We start from the raw sequence: 19,488 nt of genomic DNA, 5'->3' as shown, positions 1-19,488 counted from the left end.
CTTAGTTCATTATTCTTACTGCGCCCCGAAGCTCGTGCACCCCCAACCCCAGCACCGCGAAGGTTGGGGGGGTGTTATTTACGTCACTGCATTTATTACATGTTCAATCTTTCGTTCAATAGTCCTTAATGCACACAGCTATATGCATAACTCGGAAAAGGGGTGAATTTCCAAGAAGCGGGAAGATAAGCTTCTAGGGGAGAGATTTCTTTCGTATTGCTGTCAGTTTGCCATTGTCAGTTGTGTTGTGTTCCTGCGATAAAATAACGTAATTGTTTCAACGTGATTTTATTTATCTCAATTCCTCAAAATATATAAATGGGAGTAAAATATTTTCGGTTAGAAATCGCTTATTTACGAGTTACGATTATTCAGAATTTCTGGAAATTCAAGAACATAATATATTTTGGAATGTGCCATTCGTTTAAGATGTAAATGCGAGCCTAATTTCCTGAAATAAGAGATGTGATACACCTTGGGTTTACACATTTACTTTGGATGCAATAATAATAATTATGATACGGTGGAGGCACATAGCGGTTCGGATTCCAATTTAAACTTTAGGTCCAGTCCCGATTAGCCTTACTGTGAATAAAGTAGACTTAAAATCAACCAATCAATAATAATAATCTACCATTGTTATCTTCATATGCATTTACCATTGTTGTTGATATTAGTAGTAGCAGTACTCGTCCCTATTCATTTGTGGTTGCTGTTCCGGCTATTGACTGAAATCACTTTAGACTCCCAATATTACTACTACTACTGCATCAACTTCTGACCCATATGATCTATCACATAGTTTGGATTCATAGTTGTTAAATGTCACTAGCGTTGTTACGACCTTACTTATTTTCTAACTTTGAGATTCCATGTTAAAAGAAAAATCTATATTGTGTTACCTCAAGTCCTTGTTAATGTCCGTGATACTAGATGTTGTGACGCAAATATGAAAGCGCCAATCAAGGCGTTGTTGAACTAATGTATTCACCTTTCTGTAACTATTGGGTTGGTGCGAATGAAATGTCCGCTTTGACGTCTGGTGGGAAACTCACCTCAACAACGCAACACAGGGATTTACTGAGGTCACAGGTCTAACGTCATAAACTCTGTATGCGTCCAGCAAACAGACTGGAGCACCCAGACAGTCAGCAGGAAGTGTGTTGCTGAACAGGGTCATCTGAAATTGCACCATGGAGAACACACAATTGCGAGTGATTTGTCTTTACGAATTCAAACTGGGACATTCTGCTCGGCAAGCCGCCAAAAACACTAACAGTGCATTTAGGCCAGGAATGGTAAATGAACGCACCATTCGCCGCTGGTTTGTCAAATGTCGTTCCGGTGACACAGCATTACAAAATGACTCCCGTGGCCATCGACCAACATCATGTTTGGATGAGCTCCTCAGGAACGCCGTGCAAGCGGACCCTCGGAAAAGTGTTCGCGCCACTGCAGACGAGTTAGGCATACACCATACCACTATCGTTCGGCGGCTCCATGCGATCGGTAAAGTGAAAAAGTTCGACTTATGGGTACCACATGATTTGACAGCGGTCAACAAGACTCGCCGACTGGAGGTGTGCAATTCTCTGAGTGTAAGGAATAACCAGGATGGTTTCCTGCAGCGGATTGTCACTTCAGATAAAAAAAATGGATCTGCTATGACAATCATAAACGATCAGGACAATGGTTGGATCGTGATCAACGTCCAGGTCTGTTTCCAAAACCACCTCACCACCACCGGAAGGTGTTGTTGCTGGTATGGTGGTCTATGGTGGGTGTGATCCATCATGTCTTTCTCAGGCTAGGTGAAACCATCAATGCAGATCGTTACAGTACTGAACTCCATGAAATGCACCGCAAACTTCTCCGCAAGCATCCAGCAACGGTCAACAGACATGGTGTCCTCATGTTGCACGACAATGCTTGGCCACATGTCGCGCAAAGGATGGTGCAGGCTCTCCATGAGTTGGAATATGAAACCCTTCCTCATCCAGCATATTCTCCCGTCCTCTCTCCCACTGACTACCATCTCTTCAAGCATCTCGATCACTTCCTGACAGGAAAGACCTTCGCTGATGATCGGGCGGTGCAACATGCCGCTGAGGAGTTCTTTGCTTCGCCGACTCCAGACTTCTTTCGCCATGGAATCCAATTGTTGGCTGAGCGATGACAAAAGTGTGTGGCTGCAGACGGCGACTATTTTGATTAACCAGGTATTGTAGTTTTAATTTTTTTGGCCTTTGGCAATGAGGCACCTGGGCCGGACATTTCATTCGCACCAACCCAATATCTAATGAAGTCAGCTCGCTTAAGACAACGGGCATTTATTATGATGTAAATATAGATTTGCGAATCAAAGATTATCAATGGTTGATGAACTAACCTAATTGTAATTAAATAATGGCGGAACATTTAAATTTGTATAATTCCAAAATGTAAGATTTTATCAACGTTAAGGAAATAATTGTTAACTCAAATGAATATGTAAACTTTCTTTGTAAATTATTAATTGCCAAACTACGTATTTTTCAAATATCTTTCTGTTGTAATTTAGAGTATTGTAATAAGAAATTACCTAAAGATAGGTGTTCGAGGCTGGAACTTTGGGTATAAATACGAAGCAGTTTGGTCCGTAAGGAGGTCTGTTCTGGTGTCAGTCTAGGAAGAAGTGAATATGTGCAAGCCGCTCTTCTGTAAAACCTGGACTGGCCAAATAGGAACGGTCTAATCTAGGAAGAAGTGAATAGGTGTATGCCGCTCTTCTGTAAAACCTAGGTTAGCCGAATGGGATATAAGTTCCAATTTAGGAAGAAGTGAATAGGTGCAAGCCGCTCTTCTGTAAAAGCCTAAATTGGCCATCTCGGGTGATAACTCCAAGTCTAGGAAGAAATGAATAGGTGTATGCTGCTCTTCTATAAAACCTAGGTTTGGGCCACCCTAGTTTGACCTTTCTAGTAAGTTCGAAATTATCTATTAACAATTGATCTCCAAGTTCCAGTTATGAGTTACCTAACCACTGGCTGTAATTCCTCAAGCAGTAAATAAACTTTTCATTAAAACTTCACGACTTTGGTTGGATTTGTTCCGCACCTACCCTGAAGATAGGTTTCAGTGTAGAATGCTCCCGGCTATAGGAGTAAAGGGTGAGGAAAGTTACTAGGACCGTAACAGCGTCGTAGACCATATGTTTTATACCACTGGTGGCTACCGCCTCAGGCGGATAAGGACAACATATACAGAAGTATTGCGTGCTGGAGAATTTAACAAATGCTGCTAGGAGACTAGACAGTTTGTACAGGCCCGTACCCTGGATTCTTTTAGGGGAGGGCCAGGTCTGAAAATGTGGAACAAGGAAAATACCAGAAATGCTGTGGGGTTGATTGATTTAGGTTATTTTACGTCGCTTTTCCATCAAGTTTGTCCAATCACGACGTTGAGGATGAGTGATGATTTGATGATTTGATTGATTGATTGATATGGTGTTTTAAGTTCACTTTATGCACAGTAAGGCTAATCGGGACTGGACCTACAGTTTGAAGTGGGATCCGAACCACTATGATGAAATTGAAGGAACACACTCGCAAAGAATACCCATGCCCAGGCCGTAATTCGAACCCGGAACCCCTGGCGTCGTAGCATGCTGTGCTAAACCAGTCCACCACTGTGGTCGGTGAAATTGTGTTGGAGTATTACACTCTGTCCCAAGTATCTCTGAAGCAGGCGCAAGAAAACAAGTGTCTGCGTAAGTAGTGACGGGAGATGGTTGCGCCAATGAACACGTGAGAGAAACGGGATTCCGCGAAAAGGGGAGGGGGGCGACTGCAATGCTCTGGAGACTCGATTCCCCCCACTTCTCTGACGCCATGCGCGATATTCTTCCAGAGATAGAAGGGACAGGGTATAGATGTGACTATGGCGATGTTACAGCTAAAGCTAAGCTCACAATTGTAGAGTGCCAATATTATGGTCCAAAGTGAAGGAAAAAATCAACTTATCGATACCCCCCCGGGCCAAACAATCAGACAGACAAAGCCTGTCACATCGCGTGTGACAATCTTAGTGTTTATTGTTTACATTCAGTTCTCAGAAGTATTCGAATAGTACTGTGTTTCAAAAATAAACAATGTTTTCCAATTTCATTTCATTTTCTTATACCAGTGCCATTGAACAGTCATGATAATTCTATATTTAAAAAATAGTATATTTATAAATTAAATGAAACGCATTAGAAATTATTATTATTATTATTAATAATAATAATAATAATAACATGTCTAAATGTGAGTTAACCAAAAAAGATACATTTTCGCAGCATGACTGCTTCGAAAAATGTCGGGACAGGGATTAAAATGAATATACTCTCCCGACTAAATCGGAACGTCTCGTAGTCTTGCATCAATTGTTATAAAACTAAAAAGTACCCAATATTGCGAACAGGAGACTTTTGGAGCATGTCTCTCTCCACAACCCACCAATTCATTTGTGCAAGCACACAATCGAAATTTTTACAAATGTGAAAAATCGCCGATGTTATTTTCGTATCTTCTTATAGGTTCACATTTAAATATTACAGAGTTCCAGGCAGGGCGTGGTCCCCATGGCCCCTCCCTTGGGTACGGCCTTAAATTGTATGCAAGAAAATAATTGGTTATGCATACCAGTGAAATACCAGGTGGTCATAATTAAATTTCCCCTACTCTGAACCCTCTGAAGCCCCTTCGAAACAATGGGTTGCTGCGAAAATTGGTAAACAGGCTATGGAGACCATAGGGAAACGAATGTTGACTTTTGCAACTTTTCACCACCAGGTGGAAATGTGGCGCTTAGAATTACAGTTCCCTTCCTCAGAGCCTTCTGGAGCCTGTTCGAAGCACCGGATTGCAGTTAGACTTGTAATGAAGGACATGTGCACAATGGGGAAGTGAATGCTGGCGAAAAATGGTTCACATTTTTCACCACAAGGTGGAAATGTGGCGCTGAAACCTGGTGCACTGTGAATAACATCCCGGGAAACGCTTTGCGCGACCATTGGTTCATTCCGAAGGTTCGTTCTCGTTGACGGCGCTGCATATTGAACACTGCTGCACTAACATAAACTAAAAAATAAAATTTTGCGTGTCACACTTTTGGTGGTTGTTATTTCATCATCACGTTTCCACCTCGTGGTGAAATTTTGAATTATCTTTTCATCAACGTTCGCTTCCCAATGGTCTCCATGACCTCTATTTCGACCAATCCGATGTTTCAAATGGGCTCCAGAGGAAAACTATATTTATTGCCACTTTGTAGAAATGTTACCTAAACTGTTTCAGTAATTATTTACGTGTCCTCTTAGATATAGTTGTAAATATCGCAACATTTGGAAAGGAAGAAGATACTGCCAATTAAACCTGCAACTATTTAAAGAAGAGCCCTTTCGTGCGGAATATGAGTAACAATTGATAAAATGGAAATCCAAGAGTTACAGACAAGTGGACTTCATACATACACTGGTGGGATTCATTCCTAAAACCCAAATTTAATACTTTTCCACGCAATGCAGTAGATAGAGATGGATTTAATTTTTACAGGATGTAATTTTTTAACATGCAGCATTAACAGAATTAGCTAGCAAATTGAAGACAGATCAGTCCATTTTTAATTAATACAGGAAAATACAAGCAGTCTTGAGTATATACTTTATTTATACATTAACGTACTTTATTCCCCCCAAAATTGAACATAAGTTTTTCAGATATTCAAGGTCAAAGATCACTTCATGTGACCTTTATTTGAAAATATTGAAATTTTCATTTCAAGACATTTTTTAATGAAAACTATGCTTCCTTAGCTTGAAAACAAGCCCAAGGTGAAAGTTATAACATAATTAGAAGCTACGTTATGAATTGATTTACTTGATCTTGTAAGCACAAATTTTACATGTTTTATAATGTTGGCAACCCTGCTGTATCAATACCGTGTATCACTGACAGCTGACGTAAGTTACTTCATGTCCTCTACCATCCTACTAAATTTCATAAAAATCTGAAATAGTAGGGTTGATTTTTTTTTTTTTTTTTTGTGTGTGTGTGTAATGATTTGGCATGAAATGAGCCATATATGCATGTGCATAAAACTTGCTTTACGCATACTTTAAGTTTCAATTTGAAAAAAATAAATTTGCATGATGACTGCTCTGCCTTAGTGATGATGCAAATTTAGTAAAATGAAACTTTGTCACAAAAAAATCCAACATTATATAGAACACAAGAATTTTTTCTGACTCTCAGTGCAAAGGAATCTTCGTGACAACTTTTTAAGTGGAATACACATCTAATTATGAACATTAGATAAAAAATTCAAAGTGATATGTCAATTTGACTCCGAGATATAATTTTTTTCTCTTATGCACTGCAGGCTACTACCATGGTCTCAGCAATGGCCGATTCGTGCAAAATTCTGAAACTTTAGCCTTCTGTTTCTCAGTAACTATGAGTCTACAGAAGAATTTTTTGCATATGTTAATACTTTGGATGTATGAACAAATACACCAATGTATATTGAAATCTGAATCTGTGGGTGTCATTCTGAAATTTTGCTGGGTGATTTGGACGTGGAATCAATACTTGATTACAAGGCGGCGAAGTTATCACTAAGACATCGGTAAGTCCTTTAAACATTAAAGCCAGTCTCACACGGCAGTTAGGTAGGGTCTCACTTCGCCATCGACTTCTAGCTTCGTTACTTAACGATCGTGTGAGAGCTTTCTCTTATTCAGTTCCCGACTGAATTAGAAACCGTCTCTAAATCCATCATTAATACCATAGAACTACCAATCAGAATTGAGGAGCACACTGGCAACTGAAGTAGGAAACATAACCAATCAGAAGCGACTTCTAGGTCACGAGTGTAATTGTAATGGCGGCCGCGTGATATGTAAACAATGTATCACTTCACATTTTCAAAAGCCGATAACTATTGAACCGAGAGGAATAGCGTTTCGTGTAAAACGTTATTAGATTCAAAACAATGCCGTTGCTGAAATACATACTTTACAACGTTTACCGTAGAATACTTTAGTTGTTTCAAATGTAAATACCGTGCACTCAACATAGATGGTGTAACTCGACGTGCCTTTCATGCTGTATATGTTATACATTGTAATCGCAAAAGCTAGCCGAAAAGTAAAAGTATGAAATGCTTGCGTTGCGTAATTTGTTCTAAATGGACTTCAAAGTAAATTTCACAATAAGTATTTTAGGAGCAAAGAAGTTTTCAATGAAATATAAATATAATATGGTAACTTAATGTTAATGTAAACACCACAATTTTCGCTCTTTGTTTTGAATGTTGTGAAGTTTGTGTAATTTAATTGACTAGTTGGTATTGGAGAATATATTTGAAAACCGTAAGGGAAGGGTTTCATAAGAATGTACAACTTTTATGATACGGGTAATGCAACTTTATGCTAGTGTGTCCGTAACATATGTTATATGCTCACATTCACTGCCACAGGTTACATGTGCTACATTTTTCAACAGTGCAATGCTATTCTCTTATTCTTTTAATCCCGTACTGAAGGCAATTTTGTGGTAATTTTTCGATAACAGATGGCAGCACCGTTTGCCATGGCAACCGAGGGCCATGTTGCCAGATCTCCGAGTAAATATAACCAAGGTACATACATACAGGTAGGTCGATTAGGGTACTCGATGTGAGATGACGCCATATTGGTTAGAGGTGAGTTAGTGAATTAAAAAAAGTAGCAAATCAGTTAAATTGATAATCATGATATTTTAGTTATATGTTCTTCTTACAGAAATAAGCAATATATCATCAGTGGAGGGTAGTAATACTCGAAATATTAATATATTTGTTGTTGTTTTATATTAAGTATTTGTTTTAATATTTAGAACGCAGAGAAGAAAATACAATAATAAGTGTAGTTAATTCAAACACGAAACTGACCAAGTGAGGACAGTAATTGAAATAATTGAAAAAAATTGTGAATAAGTTTGAAGCAAATGCTGCGTTGACTCAGGCACGTATCCAAGGGGGGCTCAGGGGACTAGAGCCCCCCGAAAGTTTTCGGTTTACACTAGATAAAATGAGGCTTTTTGGTTTCTTGTGTGTGTGAAATAAAATAATGTGACGAAAATTTAAGGAGAGAAATAATTATCGAGGCAAGGTAAATTTTTCTACAACCCTGTAATTGATAATAGCACGTGTCCAATGTGGGGAAAAGGGGAGTCGATCCCCCAGGAAATGTTTCAGTTTACACTAGATAAAGTAGGTTTTTGGCTTCTTCAATAATGTGACGATAATTTAAGGAGAGTAATAATTATCTAGGCAAGACAGAAAATGTTATATAACCCTGTTATTGATAATAGCATGTATCCAAGATGGGGATCGAGGGGAGGGGGTCGAGCCCCTTCCAAGGGAAATCATTCAGTTTACACTATATAAAATTAGGTTTTTGGTTTCTTGAAAGATGCGACGATTATTTAAGGAGAGAAATAATTATCGGGGCAAGGTAGAGAATGTTCCATAACCATATTATTGATCATAGCACGTATCCAAGATGGAAATCAGGGGGCCGAGCCCCCGCAGGAAATCTGATCAGTTTACACTGGATAAATTCGTTTTTTGGCTTCTTGAATAATGTGACGATAATTTAAGGAGAGTAATTATCGAGGCAAGACGGAGAATGTTCTATAACAGTGGTTTCCAACTTCAAAAGATCCGAGGGCCAAAATTATATCCAGCAGTTGATAGGCGGGCCGCATTTTTGGGGGGGATTAAATATTACAAAAATTGTAAGTACTGAACTGAAAATGTAGTGCTTTCGCATGACCTAAATTTCTAAAATGAGGCAATAAAACAATGGAATTACAAATCAAAATTGAATAAGTACAATTTATTTCACAAAACCCAATAATTATTGATAAATTGAAAGAAATTAAAGACACACTATACAAATAAGAATGCTTCATAGTAAGTGTTCAATGTGAAAATTGAGCCCGATCTGCTTCTTTTATTAAAGTTGCATTTGAATTTCTGTATTTGAAAGTCTCAGAAGGTGAAGCAGTGAAGAATCTTCCAGTCTGCTTCTGTAGCGGTTCTTGATGAACTTCATTGAAGAAAAAACACTTTCACTCGTGTATGTGCTGCCGAACATCGACGTCATTCTTTGTCCAAAGCTACGAAGGTTTGGAAAGCGTTCTTTTGAAAGGTATTTGAAAGACTCTGGCCCCTTTTCTTGCCTAGTTTGAAGGAACACATCGCCTTGCAAATCACGCACTTGAAGTTGGAGAGAAGCTATTTCAATTTTCAATCTTACGTTTTTTGGAGATATTGCTCATTTCGATTTTTGCACAAACTTTAACCATCAGTCACAGTACAATCCGAGTTGGAACACTGGAAGTCTCTTCGTACTTCGTGCGTAGTAAAACAGATCTCTATATCGCCTCTCTGCAGTTTGTTTCTGAACACAAAGAGGAAGCAGAAGAGTTCATTCCACATAGCGAAGGGATGGAATGCATGGTGTGAAGAGAAACTTACGTCACTTTAGATTCTTCTGATTATCATTATTGACTGCAAAATCAATTCTACCTGTGATATTGTCTTTCTTCACAGAGCATCCGTTCCTTCAGTAAAAAAGAAGGTATTTTAATAAAAATAAATAAAATTAATTTATTTTGCGAACTGGCTTCGCGGGCAGCAAAAAAAAGCAATGGGGGCCGCATGCGGCCCGCGGGCCGCCAGTTGGAAACCTCTGTTCTATAACCCTTTTATTGACAATATTGCACGTAAACTTTCCTTGCGTTTTCATTGTTGTTGTCGCAGCAAGCGCGATCATTGTGTAAAGATTTGTCATCATTTGGAAGCTGCACAACAAAGCGTGCCACGAGTAGGACGATTCTTTGTATTATTTATTCTTTGGAAAACGGGAAAGGAAACGTTCTTAAATAAGAGGTGGAGTCGAACCACTGGTAATATTAACGAAACGTTTTACCTGCGGAAACATTCTAGAATATAATGAAGAATTAAATGCCCGGCTTCAATTTCCGGGTTGATCAGTACAACAGAATCTGTCAGTAATTCGAAAATGAAGAGGACTAGTGAGACAATTTCCCGTAAACTACCGAAGTCTACTTCTAGTTCGTTCGTGTCCAAAGTTGAAAATATTGACGTCCGTGGAACTCTAGGAGCCTCAGTGTAGTGCTAGTTCGGGGCATGAGCCGAAGAGATCAAAGGTCTAAAGTGAATATTTCAGGAGTACCGGATATTGGGGCGGTTTATTAAGACATAAATAAGTTGCACAGATCAACTGTAATTTTATTTGTGCCCGGGCCAAATTTCGTGTTTGCAGTCAGAGACTTTCATGGGATAAAAATGACTTTATTTAAGCCAACTGGGTTCGACCCACACTCAAAAACTTAACCACTACAATGGGACAGCCGAAAATTATATGAATGTCGAGAAGAGAAAGCAGGAAGATGTTGGATATGTAGATATTTTAGCGGAATTTTCAGGCTCTGCCAGGACCCGAACCAGGGTCTCTGGCATGTCGTGCGGGTGTCGTGTCGGGGGGGGGGTGATACGTATACTTTTTCTCGGTAGTCAGTCTTCATTTTGCCATATTTCTCTGCCTTTGACGTTCATTTTTTTTTTTAGAAATACTGGGCCAATGGAGGGTTATGACCCCCATCACGCCACTGGAGATAAATGAGTGAGCATTTTATCATTGGAAGTCGAAACATTAGATGTGTTGGGAACGGAAGGGTTTTCACTGTGCATTAATTGTTTCTCGATCCAGCTGTGTTTGAGAATACTTCCTTTGTTTCGTGCCAATATATGACAAAACTGCGGAAGCTGTTACGGAAAATTTTGAACACTTGCGAGTGCTTAGGCCTGAATATGAACAATTGGTGGGTTTCAGCTTTTATAAGAGCTGCATACATGGGAAGACAAGACACATTAGTGGTGTTCAGGCTCGAATCAGGGAAAAACATTCGAGAACTGTGTGCATCCAGTTCACAGCCCACAGTTTGAATCGCGCATCGTCGAGTGGATTGTCCATCCATTGTGTAACAGCTTCGTGAAGACACTCAAAGACACCAAAGATGTTTTGATGCCTGATGAGAAGAAACGGACAAACACGTGGTAAAAATGGCAGCCTTAAACGGTGGCTACTATTTAGGGGACAGTTGTTCCCCATATTTTTGCCTCCGCACTATGGCCTCTTAATGCTAGGCCTTGTCTACCAAGAGAAAGTAAACTTTCCTTGCCCCCCTCCTCCCCGCTTTGCCACCAAAAGGGCACCAATGGCCTTAAATATGCACCTGTGAGGTTCTATCTATACCACTTAAAAATATATTGTCCCCCCTCGCCCCGAAAGAAATTTCTGGATACGTGCCTGCGTTGACTATACACTTCATTTTGTATGACAGTACTTTCTACTTTTGATTGGAGACTTTATGCTCTGTCCCAACTATCTCTGCTGCAGCAAGGCTGCACATAGCGGCAGAGAAGGGGATCGAGTGGGCAGAGCGAAGCAGTACTCGATGCTGCGAAAGCTGGTAACTACAGCAGCTTTCCGCCGTTCCGCGCAATCCCGTTCCCTCTCACGTGTTCATTGGCAGAGACTTGCTTTCGTTCGCTTGCTCCAGCGAAGTTCTTTTCTTGTGTATGGAGCGACTGTTCAAAATATTCTTTGGTAGAACGTATTCAACGCACCGTCCTTTCATTGTTGAAATACCATTCGCAAGATATTATTTCCTGCACCCTGTATTAGTAAAATGAAATTAAAGATAAAACACATTTTCAATTTTTTCAATTATAAACATTGTTGAAAAATGCTTAAAAGTATTAATGTTAATTTTTCCACAAGGCCGTAAATTTCAGTTTCCTAATGTATTTTTCTTGCAGAATTACAATTGATACAAAAAAGTGTTCCATTTTCTCAGGATGACGATAAGACCAAATACTCTTTGCTTATTGCCAATTGTGAATATTCGTCTGAAGAAGATCCTGTTAGATGGTGGAAACGTTACGATTTTTTGTATATTTTTTTATACTACAAAAGCTTTCCTTCGTCAACATTTTAATGACATGAAAACAAGACTTAACAGTGTTACAATGGAAATTAAATCTCAAATTACTATACTTTAAGAAAATTATTTATTTGAAAAACTTAAATTGATGTTTTAAGTCATGTTTACGCACAGAAAGGCTAATCAGGACTGGACCTACCGTCTAAAGTGGGATCCGAACCACTGTGCAATGCACCTCCACCATGTATCGAACCTCTTGAGTAGCTACAAGGCGACGACTTTACCACCACGCCATCGGGGAGGCCTTTATTTGAAAACCTGGAATAAAGGTAAACGAGCAGCAGGATGATTGTTTGTTTGTTTCAAAATACTTAAGTACAATTTGTAACCTGATGGTTGCGTGCGTAACGAAGTAGTCAAGATTTTGCAAGGAAAGCGTAGAGGTCCGTGGAAATTCAATTACTCGCACGATAAACAAGAAAACAAACCAATCAGTTACAATAGTCAGGGATTTTGTTGAGGCTAATGACAGTATTTTGGACTGTCACCTCAGTCTCTACTGAGAACCAACTTGACAAAAGTAAACGTGGTCGGAACGATGCACGTAAAAAAGCTGAAGTCGAATTAACTCTTTTCTCACTCAACGAACGTAACCACTCGTCCTTCTGAGCATGATTTCTCTTCCCGTATTGTCAAAATTAAACTAATACTCTAATTTTGTGTTATAAGGGATAATTACGTACACTTATTAATTTTGCGACTCTAGTCGAAATTTATTACGCCAAACCTCGCAGCGAAGAATGGCTGGCGTTTTCCAAGAACAACATGTACATAATATTAATCGTAACAAATTATTTCCTTCAACATATAACTATAAGTGACTTGAAGGTGGATCAACAATTCTTTGTTTCCGGCGAATAACAAGATAATAAAACTAGAACACATCCGGCAACCACAATGACATAATATATGCAATTAATTAAAATACGTTTTAGCACAACTCTTTTTGTTAATTCAAGTTACTCAAAAAGAAACCGCCCATTTGACATATTAATTGTTTTGGTGCTCTTATTTAAACTCGTCAGATACGTTTCGTGAAAGTTATCTCAGCTCACGGATTAGTTTGCAATCATGTTAATCGTATTCCCAGGTTGTGCTCACGTGATTCTAATTGAGTGATTCGTCTTTTTTCTCTTTTATGCAAAAAAAGGGGGGCAAGGGGGCGTGTCCAAGCGTCACTTTCTTTCTCCACTATGCCGACCACAACATTACAACGTCCAATCTTCCGAAACTGAATCGATTAATTGTTTTACGTACAATTCGTTCTTGTCCGTCGCGCGTTACTTTCTTGATTCAATTTATTACCCCGTCGCAAAAGAATGGAAAAAAAAGGGAGAGTGACGTTCTTGTCCAAAAACACGCATTCACTGTTCACTTATAAAAAGTAGTCATGGTGTACATACCTCAGTTCGTTGGATAACTGTTCATCTCCATTAAGTGGGGCAAAATCCACTGGATCAAGGGAAAACGGGAACGTCATCAAATTGGTCGCTTTCACGCACGTTGAATGGTATTGTCCTCTATTCACTCGTGTCCTTCCTTCTCAGCAACCAATCCATCTGTCCTTCATATTTCGAGTTCCGGCAGGCGAACCAAGGAAAGTCGTGTTCGGTCAAAAAGGTCAATGGTCAAGTAGGCTCCAATTTGCCATCCTTCTATTTCAACGTTCGTTTTCCAAAAGATCCCAACACTTCTCAGACGTACTAGCACTATACGTGAACAAATCAACGATTCCTCGTAATGTTCGAAGAACTTAGTTTGTGGCGTCCTACAAATTGCGATCGACGAGAGAGAGAAGCACTGAGTTCCACGAGTCGCTACTTCTCTCGTAGTCCATGACGTCACACCAAGAAATCCCTCGCGACTCGCAAGCTGGAACGGAACTGCCGCTTTCGTCGATCGAGTTCGTGAAGCAGGGGAAAGTCACTAGTGACCTCTAGCGGTCAATCAATTAAGTAGAATTTGAAAACACTGACGCGAAGCGTACCGGAAGTATGAGGAGAGCTGTGAGGATATTCGACGCGGAAATTTAACATAATACTTGAAAATCAAGTTCGCGTAGAAAATCGTCACAAATTTTACACAAGCTGCCTCCGCGCAATGTCCAAAGTCCTGTTTCATAGTTCTTCACGAATTATACTGGTTTGTTCTGCAGCTGTCTTTGGAAGTAACAGTAACATTTTCGAGTAACATTAACTGTAAACTACTTACTGTATGAAATTAGTACCTGAAATTCAGTTATTTTTCCACCTAACTAGTAACTAACTTCGAAGTTAGTTGTACACTCCTGTTCACATAAAGTGTCACTCTTTATAGGGTCGAACAGTTGAAGTATGTACCAATTGATGTGAACAGAAGTGTACAATTACTATTTTTTTTGCATAGAAAGGAATTTTCTTCTGTTCCATTTTTACAATTTGTTGAATCATATCCTCGCCTGAAAGAATGGATGAATTAGTGATTATTGAAATCGTGAGACCATGAGAACAATCTTATTTATTGCCAAGAACCATAATATATCTATTCCAAGTGTATTTTAATTAAAATAATTTCGACATAAGGCTATATAATCTCCAACAATCCTCATTAGTATGCCACAGTTCAACAGTAATTCTGAATAATATATTGTTTGCTCAACAAAAATACAATAAAATATTATTTTTTCATCTCTAAGTAAAAGATGTGGATTTTATTACCTCTGTATTTACATATAAAATATATTAACTTAGTTATAATTATGTTTTTGATTGATTTAGTTTATTTTAATACGCTTTTCTGCCATTTTTGTCTAATCGCAAAGATGAGAACGAGTGATAAATGATGAAACTTATGAAGGATCACATACAAAGCATACCCATGCCGGGATTCGAACCAGAGACTCCTAGCGTCGTAACGCGCTGTTCTTACCACTCCAACACGGACACCAGCAGTTATAATTGAAGACTAAAATTGGTAAACGCTTTAAGTGCCACAATAATTCAAACACCCTTTTCCACGTTAAACTTTGAAATGTGCCATGCTTTATAATGTGGTAAATGTAAAATGTGGCTGGTAGCCCTCTAAGTAGTTCAAAGGGCGTGTAAAGAGGTCACTAGTGTGTACGTTCTTAGGGGCTGATGTGCGGAAAGATGCAATTTCCAAACACTTTCGCTTTTGGCACTTACAACGTTTACCACTTTTAGTCCTCAATTATATATGAACTTAATGCTAAGTTGTTGGTGGTCATCTGTAATGAAATTAATAGTGCACTAGCATTTCATGTTCTGAACCATGTCTTACAAGATATAACTAATCTAGAATAAAGTAATTGTAATAGTAACTAAATTTGATACGTTTTAAAGCTACAGTAATTATAACTGAATTAATTTCTCAAGTGATTAACTTTGAATTACTTTTGAAAAGTAACTTTCCACACACTGTCGATATCTTAGATAAGATACTCAGATAAGAATTGTGAGAGAAGTTTTCTAAGATACAATATGGTAATAATTACCATTAGAATAAAATTCAAATCATTCAAAAATCATTGCATGAAGGGACTACTAAAACTATATATTCGGGATATACGTATAAATTCACATTAACATTCTTCTTTCAATGTAACTTCATTCTCCTTCTTGCCCATCCTGCAACATTATTTGGTTCTCTCATAGATGCGTATGCTTCTTGCTGTCTTGAAATCATCATTCCATTCAGAACTAACTAACTAACTAACTCTCTAGCCTTCTTAAACCCGAAGGTTCATGGCTGCAGCAACACAGGCCTTCCATCTGTCCCTATCTTGTGCAAGATCTATATACTCTTTTCCATCCCTACCGATTTCCCTTAGGTCCATCTCGACGTTGTCCCTCCATCTTCGTCTTGGCCTTCCTACTGGTCTCTTACCATCAGGTTTCCCAACAAGAATCCTGTAAACTCCTCTTTCCTCTCCCATTCGTGCCACATGGCCTGCCCACCTAAGTCTTCTTGATTTAATTATTCTAATAATGTCTGGACATGAATACAAATTATGTAGTTCCAAATTATGTAACCTTCTCCACTCACCTGTCTCCTCATCCCTTTTAGGTCCAAATATTTTCCTAAGGTTCCTATTTTCAAATACTCTCAATTTATGTTCCTCTTTCAATGTAAGGGACCAAGTTTCACACCCATATAATACTACAGGCAAAATTACTGTTTTGTATATTTTAACTTTTAGTTTCTTAGATATTAAACGAGAAGACAAAAGTTTATGAAGAGAGAAGTAACATGCATTTCCTGAATTAAGCCTACTTTTTATTTCCTCTTTAATATAATTTTCAATGGTTAATATTACTCCTAAGTATTTGAATTTGGAAACTGTTTCAAACGAGTTGTTATCAATAATTAGATTTTGATTATTACCTAACACTTGGTTTCGGCCTGTAAGCATATATTTAGTTTTCTCTTTGTTAACTTCCAAACCTATCTCTTTAGCAGTTTTGAAAAATATTTTAGCATTATTCTTAATTGTATTCACATCATCCCCCAGTAAGTCTACATCATCTGCATATGCTAACAACTGAGTCACACCATTTAATGTTAGTCCTTCTTTAGTTTCTTTTACCTTCCTAACAGCATATTCTAAGGCAAAATTAAAGAGCAATGGAGATAATGCATCTCCTTGTTTTAACCCATCATGAATTGTAAATTTGTCAGACATATTAATACCCACACGAATTTTACTTTCTGTTTCACTGGTGCATACTTTTATCATACTAACAAGCTTCTTAGGTATTCCAAACTCTACTAATATATTATATAATTTATCTCTTTTGACCGAATCATATGCTTTTTTGAAATCAACGAATAGCTGATGGACATTTTGATTATATTCCCACTTGTTTTCAAGTGTCTGTCTAATGTGAAAAATTTGATCTGTAGTTGATCTGTTGCGTTTAAATCCACATTGATAATCACCTATAATTTCATTAGCATGTGGGGTTAGTCTTGTTAAAAGAATGTTAGATAATATTTTATATGTTGTTGAGAGAAGAGAAATTCCACGGTAATTATTGCAGTTCATTTTATCACCTTTTTTAAACACAGGAACAATTATGGATTCTTTCCACTGTTGAGGGATTTCTTCTTTATTCCATATTAAACAAATTAATTTATGAATTTGACATATTAATGAATTTCCACCATATTTAATTAACTCAGCTGGTATTAAATCAATGCCAGGTGCTTTGTTATTCTTTAGCCTTTTAATAGCATCTTTAACTTCAGTCAAGTTAGGTTCTGGAACTAAAGGTTCTGCTGTGTGGACTTCATTTACTTCTGATTTATCTCCTACATGGACATTTAAAAGGTCATTAAAGTAGTTCTTCCATCTATTTAGAATATCGCTTGGGTCAGCTTGAAAATCACCGTCTTTATCTTTCATCAAGTTTACTTTAGGTTGCCACCCCTTTCTAAACTCATTTACACCTTTATATAAATCTCTGATATTTTTATTTTTGCTGTTTGTTTCAATTTCGTTAATTTTGCTTTTCAAGTAATCTCTTTTTTTACTTCTAAACGTGCGGTTAACTTCTCGCTTCATTCTATTATAATTGTTTAGATTTGTATCATCAGAGTTATTTAACCACCTAAGTCTAGCCTGATTTCTTATTTCTATTAGATTATGACAAACATTATCAAACCATGGCTTACTTTTTCTCGGTTTATGGTATCCTATACTTTCTTTAGCTGCTGATTCTATTGCATTACGTATGTGCTCCCAATTCTTATTTACGTCTGTGTCATTTATATTTTCATCATCATTTAAATCCTGCAAAACATCAAATCTATTTGACAGTTTAATTTGGTAATCTTTCTTAATTCTTTCATCAGTAAACTTTCCTGTATCAAATTTTATAACTTTTAGATTTTGTTGCTTATGATTTATCACTGAGAGTCTTTCTTTTAATTTAGCATTCAGAAAGCAATGCATATCCTAAGATTGTGGGCAAATACCCTTCAAAATTGGAACTAGCAAAAATTTCAAGGAATGTGTGCTATAACTTGACAGACAAGACAAACAAGTCATACCATTCCCATTATTTTCAGTTTCTCAAATATACCGTTCCCAATTGCTGACTACTTACAACCAGATATTAAGAAGTCTTGCAACATCATTTCTTGAGTATATTTTGGACTCTTGATATCTTGCAAACCATCACCATCCAACCATGTATGTGCAAATTGTGTACAGTTCAAACAATCCACACAGACAATTTTGATTCCATAGAAGCATATCCACAAACTTCCATGGTATTGGGTTGCCATTGTTAGTCAAATCTGTTGGCCTTTTTACAAATTTCAAGGTATTCTTAGAAGACACTTCAAATAGATTCTCAAATGTTCATCTGCAAAAGGAGCAAAAACATAAAATATTGTTAATATGGTGTATGAGACTATGAACTTAACAAAGATGAAAAAAATAATTTTCATTACATTGTTACAACCACAGACAAGTTGAGTTAATAATAAAATGAATACAACTTAGAGATGTTGTGTAAGTGGATGTGAATATAATTGATCTAAACTGCACCATAATGGTTAACGAAGTGGTCCTTTTATAACAGAATTATAAAAGGTTTGATTCACGGTATCAGCTCACTTCAGTGACTCAGATCTATCTTTACAGTGCATGTTAAATATGACCATAGGCGTGCGCAGACCTTCTGATTAGGGGGGGGGGGGGCAAAAGCCTTGAAAGTTTAGTCGGGAAAGAAAAACTTCACTTTATCTCACTGTTTTAGTTATATTGCATTGATGGGTATATGTGTGTGCGTGTGCGTATATATGACATATTATTTATATACATTACATAATCAATTCATCAGCCCCATAACAAACCAATAGCAAAAATGTTATAAATTGTCTCTGAAATATGCGCGCTCCTTTTCCTCCAAACCAAGCTGTTACAGGAGCTATTGTCTGAAGTACTTAATTGTTCTTACACTGTCTCTGGTAATTTACAATGCACTACAGAAAATAAATTGCGAGCGAAGCGAGCAAGAAGATTTCACGATCCAAATTTTTGCAAAGTGAAAACTGTATTGATTTAATATGGCGCAAAAAAAATCACGGGACGCCATGGCGTTCTCTTTTACAATTTTTCTCATTCAGATTGTTCAGCGTCCAGGGATAACTCCCGCCGTCCCCTAGCTATGACTATGAATTTGACAAGACTGTAAGAAAAGCAGATATTGCGAGCGAACCGAGCAAGAAAATTTTACGAAATGTATTTTTGTTTGTATATAAAATTTGAAGTCGAGGGGGCAATTGCCCCTCTGTGCCACCCTACAAGTCCTCCTGGCCGTCTGCAAAAAATGATGCTAGAAAGACGTGAAAACTAATTCCATTTTGGTTATCCTATTGT

Source organism: Lepisma saccharinum, chromosome 2 (genome assembly GCF_977018435.1).
Source record: "Lepisma saccharinum chromosome 2, izLepSacc3.1, whole genome shotgun sequence".
Taxonomy (NCBI): domain Eukaryota; kingdom Metazoa; phylum Arthropoda; class Insecta; order Zygentoma; family Lepismatidae; genus Lepisma; species Lepisma saccharinum.
The sequence above is the reverse complement of the archived record's forward strand: the minus strand, read 5'-3'. Positions refer to the sequence as shown.